Source organism: Vombatus ursinus, unplaced genomic scaffold (assembly GCF_900497805.2).
Source record: "Vombatus ursinus unplaced genomic scaffold, bare-nosed wombat genome assembly UNPS02010735.1, whole genome shotgun sequence".
NCBI classification, from domain to species: Eukaryota; Metazoa; Chordata; class Mammalia; order Diprotodontia; family Vombatidae; genus Vombatus; species Vombatus ursinus.
The window spans coordinates 1-24,556 of record NW_020950513.1 but is presented as its reverse complement, the minus strand read 5'-3'; the positions used below and the strand labels follow the sequence as shown (position 1 = coordinate 24,556).

Here is a 24,556-nt window from a genome sequence, read left to right as displayed (position 1 = left end):
CTTTCTAACTTCCCAAATAGTTATAAAGTTCTTAGGAGTTACAAATATTCTCTTCCTGTGTATGAATGTCAACAGTTTAACCTTTTTGAATTCCTTAAGATTTCTCTTTCCTATTTACCTTTTTATGCTTCTCTTGAGTTTTGTATTTCAAAATAAAATTTTCTGTTTAGCTATGGTCTTTTCATCAGGAATGTTTAAAAGTCCTCTAATTCATTAAATGTCTTTTTCCCCTGAAGAATTATACTCAATTTTGCTGGGGAGGTGAATCTTGATTTTAATCATAGCTCCTGTGTTGTCCAAGAATATCATATTCCAAGCCTCCCAGTTTTTTAATGTACAAACTTCTAAATCCTGTGTTATATTGACTGTGGCTCCATATTTGATTTTTTTTCTTTATCCTTGTAGTCTTTCCTCCTTTACCTGGGAGTTCTGGAATTTGGCTATAATATTCTTAGAGTTTTCATTTTGGCATCTCTTCCAGGAAGTTATTGGTGGATTAGTGTACTGCATTTTAATTGTTTCTTTCTGGCTACTTGCAATATTTTCTTCTTGACCTGGAAACTCTAGAATCTGGCTGTTATATTCCTGAGAGTTTTCATTTTTGGATCTCGTTTAGGAGATGATTGTGGATCCTTTCAGTTTCTAATTCTATTTTTTCAAGTTATATTTCTAGGAATATCTGGTTCTAGGATATCAGGCTAGTTTCCTTGATTAATTCTTGAAATATAATGTCTAGGCTATTTTTCCAATCAGGGCTTTCAGGTAGTACATTAATTTTTAAATTATTTTCCCCCAGTTTATTTTCCAGGTCAATTGTTTTTCCAATGAGATATTTCATATTTTCTTCTATTTTTTTTCATTTTTGTGATTTTGTGGCATTGTTTCATGATAGTGTCATGGAGTCATTAGCTTCCACTTGCCCAATTCTAATTTCTAAGGAATTATTTTCTTCAGTGAGCTTTTTAACCTCCCTTTCCATTTGTCTCATTCTACTTTTTAAGGAGTTATTTTCTTTAATGAATTTTTATACTTTTTCCATTATTTCTTTTTCTTTTACCAAGCTACTAATTCTTCTTTTCATGATTCTCCTGCATCATTCTCATTTATTCCAATTTTTCCTAAACCTCTCTTTTTGATTTTTAAAATTCTTTTGAGCTCTTTCAGGAACTTTTTTTTTTTTGACCTGAAAACAATTTCCATTTTTTTAAGGCTTTGAATTTTTCTAGTTTGATATTGTTGTCCACTTTTGAGTTTGTGTCTTGATATTCCTTATAACCACAATAACTTTCTATGGTCAGAGAATTTTTGTTGTTGTTTGCTCTTTTTCATATTATTTTTTTGACTTTTAACTTTATGTTATAGTTTGGCTATGCTCCTGGGGTTTAGGGAGCACTATCCTAAGCTTCACATTTTTTTTTTCATGCTATTGCATTAGAGCTAGTTCTAGAGGTCTGCCAATGTGGATTCCAAGGTAGTATGATCTAAGGAAGGATGTGGTTACTGTTCTCCTGGCCTGTACTTTGGTCTGTGAGTGACCACGAGAAGTCTTTTCTGCTATGAAATTGTGACCCAAGTCTCCAGTCCTCTGAGGCTGAAAATTCTAGAGTGCTAGTGCTCTTCCTCACTCTGAGACTGCAGATTTGACCTGTGTTGCAGATCCCTTCATAAGCAATGCAACAGCATCCTGAACCTAGTACAAGGTATCTTTTTAATATATAATAACTTTGATGGCAAGACAGATTTTTAAGATAAATGATACTAAAGACTATGATAGAAATAGGAGTTGTAGACTTTTTTAAAAAGATTATGCCATAATATCTGTATGCATTTTTTAGAGAATAGAAAAATTTAAATGTGGATTTTTTTTAAAATTTCAGAACATAAGAAAAAATGAAAACCAAAGAACAGATCAAGGAAAGGACTAAATCTGAAAGTAGAAATCTGATAGTAAATGAATCAAATAAATGGCTAAGAATTCTTGGCTTACAAAGGTAAATGCTTAAAAAAATCAGATCTAACTGACAGAACATATCTCTCCCATATGCCATGTAGGAAATGAGATCCTAGAGTCTGAGATACAGTCATAGGTACAGCAGACTTAGAAGCACAAAAGCATTTTTAAAAAATCATATTGGGTGTCATCTTTCCAAACAAACCTGGATATATTTTCACCACAGAAATTGACATGGACTTCCAAATCCTGAGACTGAAGAAAAATGAAACAAAGTCATGGAAGCTAGGGCTCACAGTGTTCCTCTTATAACTCCTTAGGCAATGGAGACTTGCCAACATAAAGTTTAATTTGTTATTTATTTAATTTATAAAATTCTTTCATATGTGAATCAACTCAAGGCATAAACACAAAAGTCCAATAACCAATGAAAGTAAATAATGATCATTATGTGTTAATCAACTCTTAATTCAGAAACTTTGGTCAGCCTGTCTTTACTGGGATGTTCTCAGGTGGTATCACAGAGTTTACTCTATTAGCCACCCTTGATTGGTGGCATTGTGAAAAGAATACTGGCATAGTCTGGTTTCAAAAGTTGGGCAAGTAACACTGTCTCTTTATAAATGTTACCTTATCAGTGAAGTGTGGACAATAATCACTTTACTATTAACTCACAGGGGTATTATGATAATTAAGTGAACTAAAAAACATAAAATGCTTTATAATTAAAAGGAGCTCTTTTCTATATATGTTATTATTATTATTAATTCTTATTACTATCAACATATATTTAAGGAGTGTGTTGCTTTTTCTCCCCTAATCTCCCTCTTTGGATTTTTTTCTATTCTGGCCTCTTAATCAATATTCTGATCTCTACCCCAACTACTAGCCTTAACTCTTATCTTTTTTCTAGATTGATTTTGCCAACTTTCTCAAATTTTTGATATCTTTATCAGCATTTCTACTTTTTCTTGTGCCCAGATATGCACATACACAATATGTGCACACATAATCTTTATGTATAGAGACATAAAGACTATATGTATCTATCTATCTATCTATCTATCTATCTATCTATCTATCTATCTATATAGGCAATGTTTAGAACATACACTATATATAGACTACATATGGCACATACATTTGTATATACAAAATTAAATATATTAGCTATATATGTACCTATATGCACACATTTTTCTTCTATATCTATCACCTGTCATCTCTCCATCTCTATCATCTATCTATATTTCTTACCTACTTGTTAATCTGATTGATTCCTAAGTTATTTACTGATTTTCTTGTCACTATCCTGACTCCTTTTGGCACTTTAACTACTAGTAATTCAGACACTGCAGCTCAGCAAGGCTTTATCTAGTCAGTACATTATGTCCTATTCATCTGCCATTAGGACTTTGTCAAGCTAGGGTAGTCAAGGAGTACCTAAAATGAATGCCCCATTAAGTACCCTCTACTTTTAAATTCAAGAGTTGAAAGAATGTAAATGATGGTAACTGAGTCTGCACTAAGCAGATAATGAAAAAAAGAAATGCAATACTCACCATTCTGGACACTAGCAAAATTATTTTGAGTCTTTCAGACTCATTGATATAACTATGATCAAGGTGTGGGGAAAATAAGTCTGGTTAATAAATATTTTTTGAACCTAGACAAAGCTCTGTGGAAAGTCTTCAATGCTTTTCTAATCAAGAACCTAGAAATTTGAATTCCTTACAGTTGTTTGATTTAGGGAAAGAGTTATTGAGATCACAACTTTAACTCACTTTCTCTGGTTCACTGATGTTATTGCTTGATCTGTTTTCCTTGGCAATTTTAAGGGAAAGGGAAGGGACAGTGAAAGGCTAATACTCTGGGCTTTGAATGCTTCTCTCCTACTGACTGAGGCTAGGGGAGCTTAATGTGAGAAAGAAGGTTTTGTTATCTGCAAAAGGATTAGAATTTTTGCCACTGAGGCCTGGTTAAAAGTGAAACACCATTGTCCTCATTTTTCAAAACCAGTTTGTGTCACAGCTAAGCAGCAGGTAAGGAATTAAAAAAATTGGAATTTCATGAAAGAATAGTCTCCCCACTAGATCCCCATTCTAGCTAATGTTTAAGCTCATATTCAGCTCTAAATGGAGGGGAAAAAAGAGTATTCTTTTAAAGATTTGGGAGAAAATAAATATCTTTGAAAAAATGAAAAATAATGTGGGATTACTTTGGGCTGGACATCCCCATGAGTTGCAGAACCAAATCAATGGCATCTGATGGGCACATGTTCCAGAACAATTTTACAGTTTAATTGACAGCCAGGGGGTTAGAGAAAATTATGAGCTTCTCCAAACACAGACATACAGATTTCTCTGCAAATCTGCCTTCTCAAGAAACAATATTTTTGACAAATAGTCTATGCTTCATAGTTAGACATCATAATAATGGATTATTTATGAGAGTGGAGGAGAATGAATGAAAAAAAGGAAACAAATCAAATTCTATCACCATATTGACATGTTTTTGTTTATAGTATGGTAATGAAAGTTCCTCATATTCACACTAGCTGGGCCCCTTAAATGAAATGGGATTCTTATTTTAACTTGTAAATTTTGTGTCCTGATAATTAGTGATCCTTAAAAATGTCATTTTCATGAGAAAGCTGTACATGAAGAATAAATGAGTGGCTAGTTAAATGAGTGTTAGACTACCTATATTTTGAAATGTAACAAATAATTCTGCTCAAATTATGTACAATACCTAAAATTTTGGCATGTCATAGAAGCAATGAACATGAGGTTGGACAGATTTCAGGAGACAGTGGAGGACAGCAGGTGCTCCACTGGTCCATGGGGTCATGAAAAGTCCCATGCAACTGAACAACTGAAGAAAAACCACAAACTAGTATTTTGTTGCCATTCATTCATTCACTCACTCATTCATTCAACAATCATTTATTAAGGACTTAAAAGGTGAAGACTTGGATTCAAGCATTGCCTCTGTCACATATTTACTGTGCACCCATGCCAGGCAGGCAGCAAGGAAGCATATTTATTAAGACAGGGAATAAACATTTATTAAGCATGTACTATGTGTCAAGCAGTGTGATAAGTCTCAGAGGTGTAAATACAACCAAACAGAAAGACAATCTCTGCCCTCAAGGAGTTTGCACTCTAGTGAGGGAAGACAATGTAGGAGAAGAGAGGATATTAAAAGCAAAAATGGAGGAAATCACAGAGGGAAGCAAGGTGGCCGCATCTACAGAGTTAGTAGCATAGCCATGAGGGGAGTGAAGTATAGGTGGCCTGGGATTGAACAAAAACTACAGACCACTGAAAGAACTTGGCCATGGGAAAGAGGGACAGCATGGCAGAAGGAATGTAATTAAATCATGGGTACAAAATAAGGAGAATAAGAAATCTCTGATATATTTGTATGACCATGGATAAGTCACTTAATCTCTCAGTGACCAAGGCAACTCTCAAAAAAAACCCCTATACATTCTATAAGAGATGATGATTTGCATTGGTGAATAGTTTTCATGAAGAGAATCCCCTACATCAATAAAATCACAGGTTGCAACACCCCAAATAATGTACAATGCATTATAATAGATTTTGAAGATTCAACAATAAATAAGATATAGTTCCTGCTTTAAGGAGCTTATACTCTACTAATGAATTATACTATATCTCAGTCAGTTTTACATGGTATTATTGTACTCATCATTAAACATATATCTATATATCTATACATATATGTGTATATATGTGTACATGTGTGTGTTATGGGTATATGTACACCTACAATACACACATATACTAATTTAGTGCCTATGAGAATTCATATTCATGAGAATGAGCAAGATTTTAGCTGGGGCCATATTCATGGATCAGCAGAAATTTTGATAATGTGGGAAAATGGGTAGAGCATATAGAGGTTAATATTTAAAAGAAAGAAACCACTGTATCCAGAAGGAAGAAAGTGGCAGTCTCATTCTGCTGAAACATATTTCATTTGTCTTTAGATATCATGTCTGGAGGAGAACAGCCAGGTTGGTGAGAAGACTAGAAATCATATCACATAAGGACCCATTGAAACCAATAGAAATATTTAGCTTAAAGAAGAGAATATTTGGGGGTGAGCATTACATTGCTGTTGTGCAAAACATTAATCATCAGGTATTCATCCTTCCAGTGATGAACCCATCATAATTAACTGCATTAATTCTCAGATAGAAATAGTCTATAGATCAATCTCTAGGCCTTTTCAACTTGGGAGAACCTTCTAGAGTTTGTAGTCCATTATCATAGCCTTTGAAAACCAAGGGTAATCTATACATTATTATAGAGTAATTGAGTAGGATTTAAGTGTAAGATATATATATATAATATATATATACGTATAATATATATATATATGTGTGTGTGTATATATATGAATGTAGATTTCTAGGTCATATGAATAATATGATGGAGGACTTAACATTTCCTCTGATTTCCACAGCCTCTCAAATGTCTCCAAAACAGAAATTATGTGCCAAAGATAAAGCAACTTCAGCTCTCTCCATGGACACCCAGAATGCAAAAGCTTAAAAAAAAAAGCAAAAACAAAACCATGAATTGAAACTTACTCATTTTGAACTAACTCAGCAAACTTGACCCATCTTTCATGCTATGAGCAGCGAGGCTGCTCTAGCAAACCCAAAGACATGACACACAAAATTCAACCCTATGCCCTGCTCCCACTTCCCTCTTCCCATTGTCATGAAGATGGTGGCACCACACTGTAGGAATTGCTGGGGCCTTTGTAGCCAACTAGGCTATAGACCATCAGGAACAAGAGCCTAACCATAGGTGAAATCCAGTGGCAGTGGTCCTACAAAGTTCTGAACTGCAGGTGCCATGCCAGAGAACTGAGGAATAGATGGAATGGGACAGATCTCTAGGACTGGACACTGTGGATGTGGGTAGCTATGCAGCATTCCATCAAAACTCAGAATAAGTGCACAGCACCTAGATGGGCCCAGTTCTAACTAACCAAAAGTCAGTCAGAGAAGAGACCTAAGCTGGTGAACTGTGAAGTGTCTAACGTGGGAAGAAGTTGAGATCCTTTGAAATTCAGGGCCAAAGGAAACAGCAATCAGAGGAAAATGGGTTAAAAAGTGAGTATGAATGGAGTTTACAACTCAAACCTAAATCTTCTGACTCCCTACTCTGCTTCCCTTTCCACCATACCATACTGTTCTTGCCCTGGATGCTGACTCTAAACATATTCCAGTTTTCATGTTTCACTCCCATAAAAATGGTTTAATAGAATACAAGGTCATCCTCAGAAAATAATTTAGCATTATTTCACAATAACAAAATGTATCTCCCTAGCTCCACATATCACATAACTTTTAGCACTTTTGTAGTAAAGAATTTTGACTTTCTACATATACAATATTTCTGTATTTGAGATCAGTCTGGATTTAGAAAAAAAGTGGGGCAGAACAAATTGAATACTAGGATTGCAATCATGTAGATCCAAGTTCAAATCTTTTCTCTGATCTTACTAGCTATATGACCATGTATAAGTCAATGTCTTGGGGCTCCAGATCTCTCATCCATAAAAATGGGTATTCTGCAAAGTGTTGTTTTGATGTTCTAAAGAGATAATGTAAGTTAAAATACATTACACATTTTAATGCACTTTGTAACTCATGCAGCTGTACCTCAGTAACAGTACTACATGCTTCTATACTGGGACACAGTGGACTTTTCAGCCTGTGGCCATTGTGTATGTGGTGAAGGAATTAGAGAGATATTTTCTTCCCTCTCTTTTTTTTTTCCTTTGGGTACAGTGTTGGGACTCCACTAGTTATTCAGAGGTAAATCGATCCAATCATTGGTGTTGTGATTCTCTGATCTGCTGCTGCCATTTTTATCAAATGATCTCAAAGAGCTTTGAAAGAATTTCTGGCGGCCATTGCTCTTTTCTCCATTGAAAGCACATTTTCTCTCTATTTTGAACCTGTTTCAGGAAACCATTTCTATTTTTTTTTTTTTTTGCCTTACAAAATGCTAATGTGATACCTATTGTTCAACTTTTGGTAAACTATATGCCATATTGAAAAGCTTCTGTGACATTCTTTGAGAGACAGCTACAAAAAGGGAGGGGTAATTTTAAATCCCCTATCTACAGAAATACTGATGTACTCTAGAAGCAAGACTACTTAACATTTATAATGCATAATTCGCACCAAAATAGCACTGGTTGTTAACACAAGATAAGGAACCTGGCTTCTTTATTGTATAAACAAGTCTAGAGTCTTCCTGTGAGTTATGAAAAAGAAAGTGCCGACTCTTGGACAAATTGATGTTCTATGAAGTTAGAGAAATAAATAGCACTGCATTTAAACAAAGAGAAAACAGAGGCATTGAAAAGAATTGAATCCTGGGACTGGTCTGTAATGTATATAAATGAAGTTCACTAAAATTGTGCTGACCTTTGTAATTTCCTCCCTTCTCTTCCTCTCCCCTCCTCTTGTATCCTCTACTCTCTTTTCTTCCTTGTACAATTATGGGGGGGGGCACAATTTTGAGTGTTTTTTTTAAGAATTTGCTCTGATGGAGGAAATATACAGCTTATACTTGAGAGCTAAGTAACTTTTTTATTTACTAAGTAACTTTTAGGAGACCTATTAACCCACTCTTTGGAATACCTTAAGAGTAATCCTTAAGAATTTTACTCAAGAATTCTGGCATGGTTAGTTTAATGAAAGAGAGAGAGAGAGAGAGAGAGAACAGCCTGGCTCATTTCTGTCTTTGTTAGGTGGAAGCATGAATTAACCTGTCCTCCAATCTGTGCTCCATTCTATCATCCCCCCATTCCCCACCCTCTTATCTCCTTTCCCCTTATTTTTCTGTAGGGTAAGATAGAGCCCCATACCCAATTGAATGTGTATATTATTCCCTCCTAAAGCCAAATCTGATGAGAATAAGAATCACTCATTCCCTCTCACTTTCCCCCTTCACTGTAGAACCCTTTTCTTTTCTGTTTTATGTGAGATAATTTACCCCATTCTACCTCTCCCTTTGTCCTCCTACTATAATTTTCTCTCAGTCCTTAATTTTATTTTCCAGGTATCACCCCTTTATCTTCAACTCACCCTGTGCCATCTATCTATCTATCTATCTATCTATCTATCTATCTATCTATCCATATAACTTTTTCCCTCCAACTATGCTAATACTGACAAAGGTCTCATGAGTTACAAATATCATCTTTCCATGCAAGAATGTAAACAGTTCAACCTTAATGAGGCCCTTATGATTTCTCTTTCCTATTTACCTCTTCATGCCTCTCTTGAGTCTTGTATTTGAAAGTCAAGTTTTCTATTCGGCTCTGGTCTTTTCATCAAGAATGCTTGAAAGTCCTCTATTTCACTGAATGTCCATTTTTCCCCCTGAAGGATTATACTCAGTTTTGCTGGGTAGGTGACTCTTGGTTGTAATCTTATCTTCTTTGACCTCTGGAATACTATATTTCAAGCCTTTCAGTCCCTTACTGTAGAAGGTGCTAAATCTTGGGTTATCCTGATTGTGTTTCCACAATACTTGAATTGTTTCTTTCTGGCTTACTGCAATATTTTCTCCTGGATGAGGGAACTCTGGAATTTGGCTGCAATATTCCTAGGAGTTTTCCTTTGGGGATCTCTTCCAGGACATCACTGGTGGATTCTTTCCATTTCTATTTTACCCTCTGGTTCTAAAATATCAGGGCAGGTTTTCTTGATAATTTCTTAAAAGATGATGTCTAGACTCTTTTTTTTTTTTATCATGGCTTTCAGATAGTTCAATAATTTTTAATTTCTATTTCCTAGATCTGTTTTCCAGGTCAGTTGTTTTTCCAATGAGATATTTCACATTGTCTTCTATTTTTTCATTCTTTTGGTATTGTTTTACAGTGTGTTGATTTCTCATAAAATCACTAGCTTTCAATTGCTCTATTCTAATTTTTAAGGAAGGATTTTCTTCAGTGAGCTTTTGGGCTTCCTTTTCCCTTTGGCCAATTCTGTTTTTTAAGGAATTCTTCTCCTCATTGGCTTTTTGGACCTCTTTTGCCATTTGGGTTAGGCTATTTTTTAAGGTGTTATTTTCTTCATTTTTTTTGGGTCTTCTTTAGCAAGCTGTTGACTTGTTTTTCATGATTTTCTTGCATCACTCTCATTCTCTTCCCAGTTTTTCCTCTACTTCTCTTACTTGCTTCTCAAAATTCTTTTTGAGCTCTTTGATGGCCTGGGACTGATTCATATTTTACTTGGAGGCTTTACACATAGGAGCTTTGACTTTGTTGTCTTCTTCTGGTTGTATATTTTGATCTTCTTTGTCACCAAAGAAAGAATGTATGATCTGATTTTTTGTGCTGTTTGCTTATGATGCCAGCCAATTACTTGAGTTATAAACTATCTGTTGAGGTAGGGGGTCTGCTTTCAGTGTGGAGAATGTACTGTCCCAAGCTTTGGGGGTTTTGTCACACTGTTTTCAGAGATACTTCTAGGGACTTATAAATTTTCAGTTCTTCCAAGGTGCTATGATCAAGGGAGAAGTGTTTACTCCTTTCCTGGCCTGTGCTCATTTGTATAAATGACCACAAAGTCTCTTTTCTGCTTTGGAACTGTGAGGAGGATTCCCTCTCCACCACCACTACAAGCTCCAACATACCAGCGCCCCTCCTTGCCCCAGGATTGCAACCCAGATCCAAGCATGGGCAAAGCAATAGAGTCCTGCCTCAGCACCAACAAAGAAATTGCTGCAATCCCCCTCTGATCAGTCACTCAATTCTCCCTCTGTCTGTCGGCTGAGCTCTGGAAGCAACTGCTGTCCTGGGGCTATGCTGGGACAAGCCTTGGGACTGAGCTTCTTTCTCACTGTGGTCACAGACTTCTCCTACTTACCTTCCAAGTTTTCTTTGGCATTTGTGGGTTGAGAAGCCTGGAAACCACCACAGCTGCCCATGATTTAGTCCTCTGAGCCCAGCTGCAGTTTTCTGAGGCCTGGTCCTGCCTGTGGGCCCACGCAGAACTGTGTTCCTCTCCCAGCCTGGCACAATAGGCCTTTCCAATCAAGCATCTAGGTTGTTTTGGGATGGAAATTCATTTCACTCTGTCTTTTGTGGGTTCTTCTGCTCTAGAATTTGTTTAGAGTCATTTTTAGAGGTATTTGGAGGGGTTTGGAGGAGAGCTCAAGCAAGTCACTGCTTTTACTCTGCCATCTTGACTCCTCTCCCCCCTTAAAATTACACTTTTTAATAAATTGAGGATATCATTGAACTACAGAATACCAGAACTAGAATGGACCTCAGAAAGCATTTAGTACAAGTGAATGGATTTGTTGAGATGAGCCTTTGATGGGATTTCAAGACTCTAGCATCCTCTTTTAATTTGTGTTTCTTTGAGCACAAGTGACTAAAGAGGGATCATTAAGATGAACTTTTCTAGCCTACCAACTATTTTAGGAGTTTAGGAATTAGGATTAGTTAAATGAACTGAAGATGTGTGGTTTAGGGTAGAGAAGAATGAAGGGAACATGACTGCTGCCTTCAGGTATTTGAAGTGGCCAAGAGAACTTGAATCAACACCTCAAGCCTCTGGCTTCTGTTTCTTCCTCTGAGCATAGTTGATCAAGCATTGATTATGACAGATTATTTTATTTTGGAGAGCAGCCAACTTAGGAGTTTAGTGTTCCCTGGCTTTCTCAGTCAGTGCCAGTGGTACTGTAAGAAGTTGTTCCTGAAACTCCTATAATACTTACAGAAGGAGATGATTATCAACAGGAGTATGAGGCCAAGGAAAAAGGTATGGATTTTGAGGGAGTTGTTTAGATAGTTCAGAGTAGGGATGAAGGTGAAATGGCAATTCACTGGTCCAAAATTTCTTATGCTTCAATATTTTAAGTATCAACACAATTGTAGAGTATATTAGGAGTTATTAGTTACTGCTTCATGTTTGAAGTTTTTGTCAATGAGTACTTATAAGTTATTTGTATTTTAAATATTACTTAGATGTATAGGAAATAAGTAGCTATCTTATACTTGATCAATATTATATATTGAACAACTTTCTATTCTGTTTTTGAGGAAGACTCAGCACATGAGCCCAACCTCAACTTTAAGTGAGCTTCCCTGGGAATCTAGGTGGATCTGTAAAGATCTAGAGATAATGAGAGTCTCAAGCTCCTCTTTTGAGGCCTGGTGGAGTGTGTTAGAATGTGGATTTCTTTTTTCCTCTCTTTCTCTATTACACATTCTAAGGTAGTGTGGTCAATTCCACTTCAGCAACAATTTCATCCTGGTTAATAAGAAACAGACACAGAATAGATAATTCCCTAGTTAGTTCTTTTTTTTTAATCTTTTTTTTTGTTTATTTATTGTTAGTTTTCAACATTTACTTCCACAAAATTTTGAGTTCCAAATTTTCACTCCATCTCGCCCCTCCCCCCACCCCAAGATGGCATGCATTCTGAATACACCTTCTCCTAGTCTTCCTTCCCTTCTATCTCTCCCCCCCTTCTCTTATCCCCTTCCCCTTCTATTTTCCTGTATGGCAGGATAGATTTCTGTATCCCATTTCCTGTATTTCTTATTTTCCAGTTGCATGTGAAAACATTTTTTTTTATAAACATGTGTTTTTAAAACTTTGGGTTCCAAATTTTCTCCTTTCCTCTCTTCCCAGCCACACTCATTGAAAAGGCAAGCAACTCAATGTAGGTTATACATGTGCAGTTATGCAAAACACTTCCATTGTAGACCTGCTGTGAAAAACTAACTCTATTTCCCTTAATGCTATCCTGCCCCCTCCATTTATTCTATTCTTTCTTTTGACCCTGTCCCTCCTCAGAAATATTTACTTCCGGTTACCCCCTTTCCCAATCTGCCCTCCTTTCTATCTTCCCCCTACTCTCTTGTCCCCTCCTGTAGGGTAACACATTTCCATACCCAATTGAGTGTGTATGTTATTCCCTCCTTAAGTCAAATCCTATGAGAATAAGATTCAGTCATTCCCTCTCACCTTCCCCTGTTTCCTCTCCACTGTAAGAGCCTCTTCTTTTCTGTTTTTTTTTTGTGAGATAATTCACCCCATTCTACTTCTCCCTTTCTCCTTCTCCTAGTATAATCCTCTCTCACCCATTAATTTTATTCTCCAGATATGACCCCTTCATCTTCAACTCACCCTGTTAACCTCTATCTATCTATATATACATACATATAATTCTTTCCCTCCAACTATCCTAATACTGACAAAAGTCTCATGAGTTACAAGTATTTTTCCATGCAGGAATATAAACAGTTCAACCTTAATAAGTCTCTTATGATTTCTCTTTTCTGTTTATTCTTCATGTTCCACTTGAGTCTTGTATTAGAAAGTCAAATTTTCTATTCAGCTCTGGTCTTTTCATCAAGAATGCTTGAAAGCCCTCTATTTCACTGAATGACCATTTTTTCCCCTGCAGTATTATACTCAATTTTGCTGGGTAGGTGATTCTTGGTTGTAATCCTATCTCCTTTGCCCTCCAGAATATTATATTCTATGTCCTGTGGTCCCTTAATGTAGAAGCTGCTAAATCTTATGTTATCCTGATTGTGTTTACACAATACTTGAATTGTTTCTTTCTGGCTGCTTGTAATATTTTCTCCTTGACCTGGGAACTCTAGAATTTGGCTACAATATTCCTAGGAGTTTTCCTTTGGGGATCTCTTCCAGGACATCACTGGTGGATTCTTTCCATTTCTATTTTGCCCTCTGGTTCTAAAATATCAGGGCAGTTTTCCTCGATAGTTTCTTGAAAGATGCTGTCTATGCTCTTTTTTTGATCATGGCTTTCAGATAGTCCAATAATTTTTAAATTCGCTCTCCTGGGATTTATTTTCCATGTCAATTGTTTTTCCAATGAGATATTTCACATTGTTTTCTTTGTTTTCTTCATTTTCTTCCTTTTCATTTTTTCTTTTTTTCTTTTCTTTTTTTTTAGGTAATTGGGGTTAAGTGACTTGCCCAGGGTCACAGAGCTAGTAAGTGTCAAGTGTTTGGTCAGAGGTCAGATTTGAACTCAGGTACTCCTGATTTCAGGGCCAGGAAGCAGTGCAGGACCCTATATACAGAAAGACTATGGGAAGGATCTAGGAGTGGCCAAGTAGTCTACAAGGTAATAGAATTCCAGGGACCTAGACCACATGGCCAAAGGAGAATGGAGAAGTGGCCCAGGACCATAAGGAGGTCCACAATGAAAGGCTGGTTGATGGGATTATAGCCTCAGGGGAATTCCAGAGTTTTGGCCATGTGGGAAAATTGAGGGTTTTTCCTTTCTGGGGCCCAGATTCCATCCTCATCATATCCCCCTCAAACAAATGGGACCAAATTCTTTTGGAGTAAAGGGCAAAGGTCTCAGCTTCTGAAACTGCTTCCTGATGGCAAGGGATGTAGACTGTCCCTGTCTCCAGGGGGTCCCAAAGAGGAGATTGACTGGAACCAAGCTAGGCTGCATCCAGGGAACAATGGGGGACATTGGCTGGTATTCGCTGTTTGCTACCAACTGTAGGTGAATTGACTTGTAGTCCAAGTTCAGATGCCAGATTCTTTACCTTGAGCAGGATGTGCTGAACCTGGGTGATGCTTCCAGGCAAAGGTTGCCCTAGAGCCCACGGCCATTGCCAGTGAGGCCCATGCTGTAGCTATTGCCCCTCTCCCTTCCTTCCTTTCCCAGGTGGGGGAGGGTGAAATCAAAGGTGTTTCAAAACTCCCTAATGATCAATCATAGAACCTCCAGAATATGCCAAGATATTTTTAGCTGTTCTAACTTTCCCTGCAACCTCCATGAAGGAGCATTCAGAGGTGCAGAGGGAAGGGAGTAAGTAAACCTCAGGGAACCAAAAAGCAACTGCAGTTTAACCCAATTCCCTACCACTGAAGGAATTAACAGATACACTTCTGGATAGGGCATCCATCCTTGTCCTCTATGCTGTGGAAGTTATATCCAGATCCATTGCCTCAGACAGACCCAGTGGACTGAGAGCCTGAGAGCTTCAGGCCCAGTAGACAGCCTCATAACTGTCTACCAGAAAAGCACCTCCAAGCCTTGGTGCTTGGAGAGTGACCCCAACTGCAGAGCAAGAAAGGGAGGAAGAGGAGGCTTACATACCTTCCAGTCTTGGCTGGAGAAGAACTTGGGGTTAGGCAGTTTCCCCCTATGGGCCACCAAAATGATGTGGTTTAGGGGTTCAGGGGTGCTGGGACCCCAAAAATCACAACACATGGGTCCTGCCTGAAGGAATTTGACCCAAGCCTTCTTTCAGCCAAAGACAAGGTTTATTAGAACATCTGTCATATGGGGCAGACTCTTATGGGGTCTGAACATTAGTAAGCAATTGGCTAGATTATAAGAATCTGACCAGTGGCTAGATTTTAAGAATCTGACCAGTGGCTAGATTGTAAGAATATCAGCAGTGGCTTGATTTTAAGAATCAGAGCCTAGCCTATTTTTCAAGGTGGTATTTTCTTCAGTATTTTTTTGGGTCTCCTTTAGCAAGCTGTTGATTTGTTTTTCATGATTTTCTTGCATCACTCTCATTTCTCTTCCCAGTTTTTCCTCTATTTCTCTTACTTGCTTCTCAAAATCCCTTTTGAGCTCTTCCAAGGACTGGGACTGATTCATATTTTTCTTGGAGGCTTTGGATGTAGGAGCTTTGACTTTGTGGTCTTCTTATGGTTGTATGTTTTGATCTTCTTTGTCACCAAAGTAAGATAATATAGTCTGACTCTTTTTGCACTGCTTACTCATGATCCCGGCCAATTACATGAGTTTTAAACTCTTTGTTAAGGTAAGAGTCTGCTTCCAATGTGGAGAACATACTGTCCCAAGCTTTGGAGATTTGTACATTTGTTTTCAGAGCTACTTCTAGGGACCCATAAATTTTCAGTTCTTCCAAGGTGGTATGATAAGGGGTGAGGTGTTTCCTCTCCACTGCCACAACAAGCTCCACCACACCAGCACTCCTTCTCACCCCAGGACCGCCCCTCAGAACTGTAACTCAGAGCTAAGCACAGGCAACACAAGAGATTCCTGCCTCAGCTCTATCAAAGAGATCCCTGCAATCCCCCTCTGATCAGCCACTTGATTCCCCCTCAGTCTTTGGGCCAGAAGCTCAGGAGGCAGCCGTGGCCCATGCTCAGGACTTGAGGCTGAGTCCTAGCTCCTTCTCTCACCACAGTCACAGACTTTTCCCACTGACTTTCTAAGTTGTCTTTGGAGTTCGTGGGTTGAGAATTTTGGAAACTGCCACAGCTGCCTGTGATTCAGTCCTTTGAAGCCTGCTCCAGGTCGCTGTGGCCTGCACGCCCAAGACACACTGCGCTCTCTCCCCGCCCAGTGCGATATACCTTTCTCATCAATCATCCAGGCTGTCTTTGGCTGGAAATTTGTTTCACTCTGTCTTTTTGTGAGTTCTGCTGCTTTAGAATTTGTTTAGAGACATTTTTTATAGGTATTTGGAAGGGTTTGGGGGAGAGCTCAAGCAAGTCATTGCTTTCCCTCCGCCATCTTGGCTCTGCCCCCGAAATGTCGGAAGCTTGTTAAGGTCCCCTAGTTAGTTCTTCAACCTTTGAATGGATGAAGTTATTACAAATGCAACTTAAAAATTATAAACTACTCTAATTAGGACATAGAGAAGTACTCAAGTATTCACATAATTCTCCATACTATGGCACTGTGACATGTTTGTGATATTGTCACCAAACTTCTCATCTATTTCCTGTTTCTGTATATACTCCTATGAAGCATACCTATCTGATTCAACCCATTTGAATATTCACTCAAATGATCTCTAATATTCTCTTCTCCAGCTCCTAGATTTTTCACAAAAACATGCATCTTGCTACTCATTCTATCCAGTGCCCTTTTAAATGTCCTCTCATTTTGAATAATACATGTTCTTAGGGAGCAATATTTCAGTCATAGTTCTCAACTCATGAAGTCTTAATCATAATTATGAAGTCAATTTTGTATCCTTCTCTGAAGATCTCTAGTTTACATTTATTTTATTTTTTTAACCAATTCTTTGGGCTTTTGTTCTTTATTATCAAAGCAAGTAGTCAAATATAATTGTATTTATCAAAAATAAACTATTTGCACATGGAACTAGCATTTTTAAATTTTTTCTTTTGCCTGCAAACCATTTTCTAGAGTAGAATCAGCCCTCAGAGTTGAATTAATAAGTCTATGTCTCTAGATTTTTATTCCTTTGACAATAGTAATATGTAAAGAACAATTTAAAAAGTTAACATATGTATGAGAAGCAGCATGGCTTAATGAAGACTGATCTTCAAATTAGAAAGTCCCAAGTTCAATCTTCTGATCGAACTTCTTGTATGACGTAGGCATTTCACTTAGTCTCTTAGTGTCTTATGAAACTCTCTTTAAGATTCTAAGTTTTAGATCAGATCATGATCTACATTCACACTACTATTCTCATTATTGTTTCCTTAAACCTATTAAATCATAAGATTTATGCCCCCCTAAAATAAGTAGAGACACATGTTATTGGATATAAACATGTGTGCAAACATATATACATATTTATATATCATATGTATTTGGGTCTTTGAATTAATCTGTATATGTGTTAAGAGAGCTTAGAGGTTAAGTAATCCATTGCTCCCCCCCCCCCCTTTTTAGTAGTCTTCATTTTTATCTTTCTTTGCCTGGAATTCAATAATTTATAAATTCATTCTTTCTTTGAATAAAACAGCATCAGTTTGCCCTTTGCTAAAGTCAGATTTTGACACTTTTCAGTACTTAGTTCACAAGTTTATTATGAAAAAAAAAACATTGCAGTGCTCTTGTGAAGTAACATCTTACAGGAAAAACAAATTCAGTCCAAAACAACTCACTAGTATCTGACAATAACAAAGAACAATTTAGGGATTAGGCTGGGAAGGAAAATAAACTGAGTGCAAATAAACCATACAATTAAATTAAACAGTTTTCCCTGAAAATAAACAAAATGATTTCAAATCTTATAAATAGAGGGGAGGCCTTAGTACTTAGTTTTCAAAATGCTCATTAAGCTCCAATGATTGTTTGCTGCTATCCTTATCTACAGTCATATTGAATAAAGAAATAGCTAAATGGAAAATTGTATTCACGAGGTGTTAATGTTAACATCTTAATATTTGCAGTCTATCAGAAAAAGCAAAAGTAACTACAAATAGCCAATGTCAGAAACTGGTTTCTTGACCAACAATGTTGCTTCAACGTGCAATGAATTGATTCATTCTAAAGTGGTCAAGACTATTGATGACAAGAGGCTTTGTATTTTTATAAGGCATATTTTTGGTGCATATGAAAACGAGTTTATTGAATGTTAACTATTTCCCACATTTTGGAGTTACTATTGCTCTTCCCATTTCCTTTATGTCAATGTATAGTTCATGGCAATACTGTACAAGTTTAAAATCTCATTAAAATAAGTAGTCTGGAGTACCACGAGTAACATGTGGTGGGCACCTCTATGGGGTGCTGGGTCAAACTACAGGAAGGAGTACTTTAGAGTATAATCAAGTTCCATGATTTAGCTTGGTTAGAACAACTGTAACAATAGTTTGGAGCACTGAGTATTGTTACTGCACTCCTGTCATGGAACCAGATATACCCTTCATCACCAGCTGGTAAGCCCTGGACATCAATGTGAGGCCATTGGTATGATTAAATGTCTCTGAAATACATTGCCCAAATATACATCCAGTGTCTCAAGGACAAATACCCCAACCACAACAATCATCTAGATCTGAACACAGCAAGTCACACACTAGATTTTCATGGGGAACTTCTTGTAGGTGGTCAAGTGCTTTGATATGATCCAGTGTATCTATGGATGGTGAGACATCACCATGTAGATAAAAAAATTTAACCATCCACTAAGGCAGTTAGAGGAAGATAATCAAAAAGTTCTGTAAAATATTTTCAAACATCTATACTTCCATATTTTGTTAAACACTCATCATAGAAACCATATACGTGTGTATTAACCTTATTACATGTAATGCTTGCTGATGGCTTTAGATAGATGCTACTTATCACTTTAAGGAAAACTCCATTTATTGCTATGTTCTCTAGTGTTTTTAATAGGAATGGGCATTGGATTTTGTCAAAAACCTTTTCTGCATCTATTGAGATAATCATATGACTTCTATAGTTTTGTTATTGATATGGATAATTGTGCTGATAGTTTTCTTAATATCAAAGCAGCCCAGTATTCCTGGTACAAATGTAACCTTGTCATAGTGTATTATCCTTATGATAATAATTGCTTATATTTTATTTAATTTTTTGCATCTATATTCATTAGGGAAATTGTTCTATATTTTGCTTTCTCTGTTTTGACTCTTCCTGGTTTAGGTATCAGTACCATATTTGTATCATAAAAAGAATTTGGTAGGACTCCTTTGTTGCCTTTTTTTCCCAAATAGTTTATATAATATTGGAATTAATTGTTCTTTAAATGTTTGGTAGAATTCACTTGTAAATCTATCTGCCCCTGCAGATTCTTTTCTAAGGGAGATCATTAATGACTTATTCAATTTCTTTTCCTGAAATAGGGTTATTTTAAATATTTTATTTCCTCTTCTGTTCCTCTGGGAAATTTATAATTTTTTTAATATTAATCCATTTCATTTAGGTTGTCAGATTTATTGGCACAGTTGAGCAAAATAACTCCTAATTATTATTTTACTTTACTTTTAATTGGTAGTGAATTCACCCTTTTCATTTTTAACATTGGTAATTTTATTTTCTTCTTTTTTCTAATCAAATTAACAAAAGGTTTATCTATTTTATTTGTTTTTATTTAAAAATAGCTCCTAGTTTATTTATTAGTTCAGTAGTCTTCTTAATTTCAGTTTTATTCATCTCTATTTTAATTTTCAGAATTTCTAACTTGATGCTAAATTTGGGATTTTCAATTTATTCTTTTACTAGCTTTTTTTAGTTACATGCTGAAATCATTCATCTCCTCTTTCTCTATTTTATTCATGTAAGCCTTTAGAAATATGAAATTTCCCCTAAGAACTGCTTTGGCTATATACTGTAAGTTTTGGTATGTTGTCTCATTGTTGTCATTCTCTTGTATGAAGTTACTAATTGTTTCTGTGAGTTGTTGCTTGACTCACTCATTCTTTGGGATTAGATTATTTAGTTTCCAAATAATTTTAGTCTATCTTTCCATAGCCCTTTATTATATGTAATCATTTGCATGTAATCATTGCATCATGATCTGAAAAGTATGCATTTATTATTTCTGCCTTTCTACATTGGATTGGGAGGTTTTTATGCCCTAGTACATGGACAATTTTTGTGTAGGTGTCATATACCACTGAGAAAAAAGTATATTCCTTTCTATCCCCATTCAGTTTTCTCCAGAAGCTTATCAAATCCAACTTTTTCTAAAATTCTATTCACTTCTTTAACTTCTTTCTTGTTTATTTTATGGTTAAGTTTATCTAGCTCTGAGAGGGAGAAGTTCAGGTGCCCCACTAATATCAATTTGGTGTCTATTTCTTCCTGTATCTCACTTAATTTCTCCTCTAAAAATCTGAATGCTATACCACTTGGTGTATATATATTTAGCATTTATACTACTTTATTTTCTATGGTACTTTTTAGCAGGATGTAGTTTCCTTCCTTATCTATTTTAATTAGATCTATTTTTGTTTTTGCTTTATCAGGATTGTTATCCCTGCTTTTTTTTTCTTACTTCAGCTGAAGCACAATATATTCTACTCCATTCTTTTATCTTTACTCCATGTGTACCTCTGTGCTTCAAGTACATTTCTTGTAAACAACATATTGTAGGATTATCATTTTTAATAAACTCTTCTATCCACTTCCATTTTATGAGAGAGTTCATCCCACTCACATTTAGTGTTATGGATCCAAACTCTTTCTCTCCATCCTATTTCTCCCCTCCCCCCAACATTTATACTTTTCTCTCTTTTCACCCTTGCCCTTGTTGCACCATTGTTTGATTTCTGACCACCACCTCCCTCAATCTACCCTCCTTTCTATGGGCCCTGCACCTTTTCTTTCCCCTTTCTCCTCTTACTTCCCTATAGGGTAAAAATTGCTGTCTATACCCAACTGAATATGCATGTTATTTCCTCTTTGACCCAAATCCAATGAGAACAAGATTCAAAAAATGCACAACCTACTCCCTACTTTCCTTCTGCTGTAATAGGTTTTTTCACCTCTTCATGTGATGTAATTTTCCCTATTCTGCCTCACCCTTTTCCTTTTCTCCCAGTACAATCCTTTTTTTACCCTATAATTTTTATATCATCACATCATAGTTGACTTATACTCATACCCTCTATCTATGTATATATACACCTTCTAACTTCCCTAATAAGGATACAGTTCTTTAGAGTTATAAGTATCATCTTCCCATGTAGGGATGTGAAAAGTTTAACCTTATTGAATAACTTTTATTTCTTTGTTGTTTACCTTTTTATGCTTCTCTTGAGTTTTGTATTTGAAGATCAAATTTTCTGTTCAGCTCTCATTTTTTTTTCTTCAGGAATGATTGAAAGTCCCCTATTTCATTGAATGTATATTTTTTCCCCTGAAAGATTATGATCAATTTTTCTGGGTATGTGATTTGTGGTTGTAATCTAAGCACTTTTGTCTTCCAGAATATCATATTCCAAGCCCTCTGATCCTTTATTGTAGAAGCTGCTAAATCCTGTGGGTTCATGATATTTAAATTGTTTCTTTCTACTTGCTTGCAGTATTTTCTCCTTGACCTGACAGTTCTGGATTTTGGCTACAATATTTCTTGGAGTTTTCAGTTTGGGATTTCCTTTAGGAGGTGATCAGTGGATTTTTTCAATGATTATTTTACCCTCTGGTTCTAGGATATTAGGGCAGTTTTCCGTTATAATTTCCCAAAAGATGCTGTCCAGGGTCTTTTTATTTTATCATGGTTTTCAGGTAGTCCAATAATTCCTAAATTACCTGTCCTGGATCTATTTTCCAGGTCTGTGGTTTTTCTCATGAGGCAGTTTACATTTCCCCCCATTTTGCAAATTTTATTTTTTAATAAATCACTTTCTTCAGTCAATTTTTGTTTTTCCTTTTACAAGCTATTGACTCTCTCTTGCATACCTCTCATTTCCTTTCCCAATTTTTCTTCTACCTCTCTTTTTTGACTTTTAAAGTCCTTCTTCATTTCTTCCAAGAAGGGATTTTGGGCTTGGGACCAATTCATCTTTCCCTTTGAGGTTTCAGATATAGATATATTGACAATGTTGTCTTTTTCTGAGTTTATGTTTTGATCTTTCCTGTCACCATGATAATTCTCTATGATCAGTGTTCTTTTCTGCTTTTTGCTTATCTTATTCACCTATTTCCTGACTTTTAAAGTTGAACTCTCCTCCTGGTCACATTCACACTGTCCCAGGCTTCTTGTGCTGGGGTCCAGGGCCTTTGTGAACTGGGGCTTCAGGTGCTTGCAGTTTGTTCACTGTGCTGGAGTGGCCCAGCCTAGTCACTCCTGTTGTTGCCTGGTTCTGGTGCTGGCAACTTACCTTGTGTGCTAGGCCTGGAGGCCTCACAGCTGGCTTACTATGCCACTGGCTTGCTGAGCTAAGACCAAGGGGACTCAGTTGCTGATCTGTGCTGTGGGAAAGAGCTTCTTGCTACCTTGTCCAAACATTATTTTTGCTGGGTTGTGCTCCCCTTTTACCCAGGTGAGAACCAGGAAAACATTATACACAGTAACAGCAACATTGTGGGAGTACTAACTTTGATAGATTTAGTTCTTCTCAGCAATGCAAGGATCTAGGACACCTTGACAAGGCTCATGAATGAAAATGCTATCAACATCCAGATAAAGAACTATGGAGTCTGAATGCATATCAAAGCATACCATTTGCTCACGTGCTCTCTCTCTCTCTCTCTGATTCTTCTTTCTTATGGTTCCTCCCATTGGGTATAATCATTCTTTACAACATGACTAATGTGAAAATATGTTAAATATAAATGTATATGCAGAGCCTATATTTGATTGCATACTGGCTTGAGCAGGGAGTAGGGGAGCGAGAGGGAGAAAATTTAGAATTTAAAATTTTATGGAAGTGAATGTTGAAAACTAAAAATAAATAAATTAATTAATATGAACAATTCTACCTCAGATAATTTACTTGCTCATTATCATAACAATCATACAGTTATTCCTCTGTCATTTCAGGTGTATACAATTTTTTGTGACCCCACTTGGGATTTTCTTGGTAAAGTTACTAGAGTGGTTCACCATTTCCTTCTCCAGCTCATTTTACAGATAAGGAACTAAGGCAAAGAGGATTAAGTGCCTTACTTAGGGTCACACAGCTAGTAAGTTTCTGAGGCAAGATTTGAACTCAGGAAGATAAGTCTTCCTGACTCCAAACCTAGTAGTCTATCCACTGTACTATTTAATTGCTCCTATGAATCAATCTACCAAAAAATTACTTTAAAGATTTAGAAAAAATAATAAAAAACAAGAGATCAAGAATATTAAGGGAATCAACAGACAAAAATGTAAAGGAAGGTTGCCTAACAATATCAGATTTCAAACTATGTGACACAGTGGTAATCATGAAAATAATCTGGTACTGGTTCAGAAAAAGAGTGGTGGGTCAATGGAATAGATTAGGTACACAATACATAGTAGTAAATGACCATAGAAATTTAGTGTCTGATAAACCCAAAGATCCAATATTTTAGGGTAGTGATTCATGCTTGACAAAAATTGCAAGAACTGGAAAGCAATTTGGAAGAAACTAGGCATAGCACAACATCTCACACCATATATCAAGATAAGGTCAAAATGGGTAGATGATTTAGACTTAAAAAGTGATATCATAAGTAAATTAGAGAAGCATGAAAAAAGTACCTATCAGATTTATGGAAAAGGGAAGATTTTATGATCAAACAAAAGACAGAGTGGAATTCAAAGGTGGGGAACCTGTGGCCTCAAGGCCATACGTGGCTGTCTAGGTCCTTGGGTGCAGCCTTTTGACTGAGTCCAAGTTTTACTGAAAAAGCCTTTCATTAAGGGGATTTGTTCTGTGAAGTTTGGATTCAGTCAAAGGGCCACACTTGAGGACCTAGAGGGCCACATGTAGCCTCAAGGCTACAGATTCCCCACCCTGGTGTGGATAATAGGAAGTAAAATAGATAATTTAGGTTACTTGAATTTAAAAAAGGTTTTCTACAACCGAAACTAAAGCAGACAAAATTTTTTTTAAAAAAGCAGAAACTGGGGAAAATATCATAGCAAGTTTCTTTGATGAAGAACTCCTTTTCCATATATACATGCATATACATACACATACATACACACATACATGCATATGGAACTGAGCTGAATTTGTTTTTAAAAGCAATTCTTTAATTGATAAATGGTCAAAAGATATGAAAAAGAAATTTTCAGTAGAAATCAAAACCATCAATAATCACATGAGAAAATACTCTAAATCATTACTGATTAGAGAAACGCAAATCAAAACACTTCTAGCATACCCTTTCATCCCTATCAGATTGG

The 24,556-nt window shown here is 36.5% G+C and overlaps 1 pseudogene; it reads right to left on the bottom strand.

Annotated features, from left to right (window-relative positions):
• Positions 1 to 18,440: 18,440 nt before the first annotated feature.
• Positions 18,441 to 19,008, bottom strand: LOC114037909 (annotated as a pseudogene).
• Positions 19,009 to 24,556: the final 5,548 nt, after the last annotated feature.